Source organism: Oreochromis aureus, linkage group 15 (assembly GCF_013358895.1).
Source record: "Oreochromis aureus strain Israel breed Guangdong linkage group 15, ZZ_aureus, whole genome shotgun sequence".
NCBI lineage: Eukaryota > Metazoa > Chordata > Actinopteri > Cichliformes > Cichlidae > Oreochromis > Oreochromis aureus.
In genome coordinates, this window is record NC_052956.1 from 41,528,775 (window position 1) to 41,534,779 (window position 6,005).

Below are 6,005 nucleotides of genomic sequence, written 5' to 3' on the forward strand. Positions count from 1 at the left end.
GTCCAAGTAGCAAATACTTTCCTCTCTGTGAATAGGGGACACAACAAGTTCAGTTATATCTTTTAGAGTCATAAGAACTTGACATGCTTCAGCCTTTTTGGGAATCTTTTCCCCAATAATAAAAGGTAATAGTCTCAATAACGTCCAATTTTTATGTGCGTTGCCACCAATGCTTTTGCGAGTGGAAAAATTTAGGGGGATGATTTGGGGGCGATCTGTTTTATCGGTCCATTTGTAAGGAAATTCTGTTATGAAGTTATTGAGTTCAGTTAAGGAAAAGTAACGTTTACGGATAAACACATGAAGGCATAATGCTAATTCTAGTGGAATTATGCCTTCAAAAGGTCGTGCAAAAGATCTGGAGGATACCCTGTGACAAAATGGAAATATTTTAATTTCCTGTTAATGGACAACCTTTCTTCACACCAAAAAATGAACCGAGGAGGAATTTTCCTTTATGGTTTGGACATGTAGATCATAGTTCTCTTTTGTTCTTGGTGGAAAAGCTCCTGAACGAACTTCTTTTTGCTGAAAGTCTGAATGGTCTCCAAGGCAAAATCTACAGATGTAATGTCCAGAAAAGCTTTCCACGAGTCCACTAAGAGAATGAGCGCCAAGATTGTCAGCACAAACACAAAAAACAGTGCCCCTGATATAGCTACCAAGCGCTGAACAAAAAATCCCGTCTCTCTCTAATGTTATGAGATCCTTTAAAAGTGGCTCGAGAACAGTTTCATAGCTAAAAGTTTTAACATCACTTGCCTTACACAGGAGAGCCAATTGAATTGATGTTAGCTGTGATCTCAGTTCAGTTGGTATATCAGCAAGTACCCAGTACACAGCTGTGACTTTGTGTTTTTTTCTTGAAGTCCCAAGTGGATTACAAATTTCAAAGTCATCCACATAGAAAACAAGGGAAATACTTAAGTCCTCAATAGCACAAAGTTGGTTTTGCTTGAAATATTGTCCATCGTGGAAAGAGGATAACTGTGAAGTGTTCAAATGTCTAGTTAATATACTGTTAACATCTTCTTTACTCAGTAACAGCTGCAAGGACTGAAGAATAGGCACATACTGAAAAGTGGAATTCTTTTCTGGATCCAAACAGTATTCTACTGGTTCAATAACACAGAAGTTTTCCTTGAAATATTTCTGTCTCTTATATCTTGAAGCAAAGGGACCATCAGGACTAAGGGCTGCACATAAAGGACTACAGTGACATATTTTTTCAGCCAATTCACTGACAAAAGACTGATCAATATTACAAGTTATTCTTAATAAGAATATCACTTATTGACTTTGGAATATACTGAAGTGATAATGTGCAGATATAATTGAGCTGTTCCACCAAGTCATCCACACATTTACCAGAAACATTATAGATGCTTTCCAGTTTTAACAAGAGCACACCAATATTTTTCAAAATTTCATTTGTTGTTTCCCTTTCACAACCAAGTTCAATGGTGACATCCAAGTCCTCGTGATCTTCTAATTCCAGTGCTGGTAAGAAGATTTCATTAGATGTACTGACAGTTTGCTTTGAAATCAAGTTAGTTTTAAAGTGCTTCCATGAACAAAATCTGTGCTTTCGACTTCTGTGAGTCGCATAAGTCCCACAAATGTTTGTCTTAAACTCACAACCATTAAAAACACACTCTATGGTTTCATGGCTTTTCAAATGGGAATTTATATGTTGAAAATAGTCTTTTGTGTTTGGGTAAAAAGAGTCACAGATTTTACATCTAATAGTTGGAAGGACCTCACACTCTTCCGTTTCATGCGAACTGTGAGACCTAGACAAGTGTGAGTGTAAGGCACCCCATGTCTTAAAAGAGCAAGGACAATTGCTGCAGCAAGGGTACTGACAGGGACTAGAAAGAGAGAGCAGATTTCTCCTGTTTTGGCTTCCCTTCATTGGCTTCCTGTTAAATCCAGAATTGAATTCAAAATCCTGCTCCTCACATACAAGGTCTTAAATAATCAGGCCCCATCTTATCTTAATAACCTTGTAGTACCATATCACCCTATTAGAGCACTTCGCTCTTGCACTGCAGGCCTACTTGTTGTTCCTAGAGTATTTAAAAGTAGAATGGGAGGCAGAGCCTTCAGTTTTCAGGCCCCTCTTCTGTGGAACCAACTTCCAGTTTGGATTCGGGAGACAGACACTATCTCTACTTTCAAGATTAGGCTTAAAACTTTCCTTTTGCTAAAGCATATAGTTAGGGCTGGACCAGGTGACCCTGAATCCTCCCTTAGTTATGCTGCAATAGACGTAGGCTGCCGGGGATTCCCATGATGCATTGAGTTTTTCCTTCCAGTCACCTTTCTCACTCACTATGTGCTAATAGACCTCTCTGCATCGAATCATATCTGTTATTAATCTCTGTCTCTCTTCCACAGCATGTCTTTCATCCTGTTTTCCTTCTTTCACCCCAACCGGTCGCAGCAGATGGCCGCCTCCCTGAGCCTGGTTCTGCCGGAGGTTTCTTCCTGTTAAAGGGAGTTTTTCCTTCTCACTGTCGCCAAAGTGCTTGCTCATAGGGGTCATATGATTGTTGGGTTTTCTCTGTATTTATTATTGTGCTATCTACTGTACAATATAAAGCGCCTTGAGGCGACTTTTGTTGTGATTTGGCGCTATATAAATAAAATTGAATTGAATTGAATTGAATTGAATTCAAATGAAGACAGGGTATGGAATAGCCATGACCAAATGTACCATGTTTCACTCGATAATGTTTGAGTAGTGACACTTTTGATGACTCCTCATGTTTGCAGAGTTTACACTGCCATCTCATCACCTGTGACCTAAAAAATTGTGAGAAAATATGTCTCACAGTATGAAGATGACAGAATGGTGTATAACCATATTTACACAGTTTTTGTATGATTAACTGATTGAATAACCAATACTCACTACCAATTCAGGTGGAGGATACAACTTACAAATAAGTCAACATGGAACAAAGTACAGGGTGGGCCATTTATATGGATACACCGTGATAAAATGGGAATGGTTGGTGATATTAAAGTCCTGTTTGTGGCACATTAGTATATGTGAGGGCGCAAACTTCTCAAGATGGGTGGTGACCATGGTGGCCTTTTAGAAGTCGGCCATCTTGGATAGAACTTTTGTTTTTTCAATAGGAAGAGGGCCATGTGACACATCAAACTTATTGGTAATGTCACAAGAAAAACAATGGTGTGCTTGGTTTCAACGTAACTTTATTCTTTCATGAGTTATTTACAAGTTTCTCTTTGTTCACAGCCATTGACATGTCGAAGAGGTTAACACGTGAGGAGTGGATCAAAATTGTGTTGATATCTGGTGAACGCAGTAACCGGGCCATTGCAGCAGATTTCAATGCAAGAGACCCTACGAGACCACCCATCTCCCATGCTACAGTTAGCAAACTGCTTGCTACTGTGGAATTACAGGGATTATTTTACACATAACCATCATCTTTATCATTGCATTAATTATCATTTCATCCAAGCATTTATTGAAGTTGCTGGCATTATGTTATAATTTGTATTACAGGGGTTATCATAATCAAATATTAACATGTTTATTACAGGTGCAGTTATAACCACTTTAAATCGTTGAGTTAAATCTATAATCTTAAAAGCTTATATGCTGAGTATATTGTTACAGTAAAATAGTAGCTGAGCAAAGGCCTGAATGTATTCAGCTTCTTATTGCATTTGAGTTTGCCTAGCAACAGGTGACGCAAAGAGGAGGACAAGTCCATGGGGACCTCAAAGGCCTGAGATCATCACCATATTTGGATGGATGCCAGAAAGGGGAACTTCTGTGTCTGCATTTATCTCTTAGAATAGATCATTATCTGTAGAAGAGGCAAACAATGTTCTTAAGATGCAAATAATGTGCTTGTAAACGCATGAGGGGGCGTCATAATACCCTGATGTTATAAAAGCAATCTGAAGTGTATTTTGGACGGGATTTACAACTGATGGTTTCAGTGTACGTCTCCCCACGCTGCGTGTATTCATTAAAATCAATTGTTTGATCGACCTCTTCTGGACCATCATTGTTTTACTCTCGTCCTCAATTTCGGACTCGTAACACTACGTTTCGTGAAACTGGTTCAGTGTTGGATTTGCCAAAATTTGGACGCAAGAAAACTGTCACTAATGAAGAAACATCAGTGGCTGTCCTAGCTTCATTCAGCAAGAGCCCACAGCGTAGCACTCACCGCATGTCACTAGAGAGTGGCATTAGTCAAACATCCCTTCGGCAGATATTAGCTACTCACAAATGGCACCCTTACAAACTCCAGCTACTGCAGCATCTCAACGAGGATGACCCAGATCGGTGAGAGAATTTGCAGAATGGGCAAAACAAAAATTGGAACAGGACCCTCAGTTCACGCAGAAGATTTTGTTCAGTGATGAGGCAAACTTTTATGTGTGGATGGTGAAGTTAACAAACAAAACCACCGCTATTGGTCTGACACTAACCCACATTGGATGGATCCCTCCAAGACTGTTGGAACAACAAAAGTGATGGTTTGGTGTGGAATATGGGGTACAACGATAGTGGGTCCATTCTTCATCAATGGAAACCTCAAGGCCACTGGATATTTGAAATTGCTACATGATGATGTGTTTCCTCTTTATGCACTGAAGCTGGCACGTTCCCTGAGTTTTTCCAGCAAGATGGTGCACCACCACATTATGGGTGCCAGGTCCGAGCATTCCTAGATGAACAGTTTCCTGGAAAGTGGATTGGTCGTCGTGGGCCAGTTGAATGGCCCCAAGGTCTCTCCGATCTGACCCCTTAGACTTTTATCTTTGGGGTCATCTGAAGGCAATTGTCTAAGATATGAGATGTGCAGCACCTGAAACTACGGATACTGGATGCCTGTGCTGGCATTTCTCCTGCGGTGTTGCTATCAGTGTGTGAAGAGTGGGAGAAGAGGGTTGCATTGACAATCCAACACAATGGGCAGCACATTGAACACATTTTATAAGTGGTCAGAAACTTGTAAATAACTCATGAAAGAATAAAGTTACGTTGAAACCAAGCACACCATTGTTTTTCTTGTGACATTACCAATAAGTTTGATGTGTCACATGGCCCTCTTCCTATTGAAAAAACAAAAGTTGTATCCAAGATGGCCGACTTCTAAAAGGCCACCATGGTCACCACCCATCTTGAGGAGTTTGCCCCCTCACATATACTAATATGCCACAAAAAGGACTTTAATATCACCAACCATTCCCATTTTATCACGGTGTATCCATATAAATGGCCCACCCTGTACAATACTTAACCACACTGAAATAATCTGAATCACATCACCACGCTGTATAAATAAAAAGATAGTATGGTGACACTAGATGACAGACCATGAACTCATCAATATATTTACCGAACTGAAAAATTCTCAAAATTTAGATTTGGCATTTGTATGACTAAAATAACCCACCACAAAACCAGTATAAATATTTAGGTGGTATCACTATCCACTACTCAGCTTGTATAAAACAATATCATTCCAAAATTTAACACATCAAGTCCTCTGAGTAAAATTACCTGCTTTACTTTGTAGTTGATGCAGATTTTTTTCTCCTGGTGGTGACGATGGTGCTGAAAAAATACAAATCAAAACTTTATCATTACAAAACATGTCACTGAGTAATCTGCCATAACATCAATCTCTTATAAGAAATTTTAGCTTGGATTGAAATAAACATTTATTTATGTAAATTGGGAATAACTATACTGGAAATGATGGTACTTTTGGCTTGACCCAAAGGACCAAAGCTTTTTTTTTTTCATTATTTTCTGGGATCTGAAAGGAAGTAGGGCCCCGAGTCTAAATTTACTTAAGGCCCCATAGTACTTTGGACCGGCCCTGGATGAGGTAATCTGCTGACCCGGGCGGTCCTCTCACCGTTCTCTCAAAATGCTATGAACTGTTCCGCGGGCAGGTCTTAGTTACCAAAGCCATTGATGACGTCTGTTCATCTCCTCCTGA

The 6,005-nt window shown here is 39.7% G+C and overlaps 1 long non-coding RNA gene across 1 annotated transcript; it reads right to left on the reverse strand.

The window, feature by feature from the left end:
* Nucleotides 1–1,769: 1,769 nt before the first annotated feature.
* LOC120433271 lies at nucleotides 1,770–5,598 on the reverse strand. Its single transcript, XR_005608446.1, has 3 exons — nucleotides 5,561–5,598; nucleotides 2,720–2,808; nucleotides 1,770–1,793 (listed from the first exon to the last, which is right to left on the reverse strand). It is a non-coding gene; the product is annotated as an uncharacterized LOC120433271 (long non-coding RNA).
* Nucleotides 5,599–6,005: the final 407 nt, after the last annotated feature.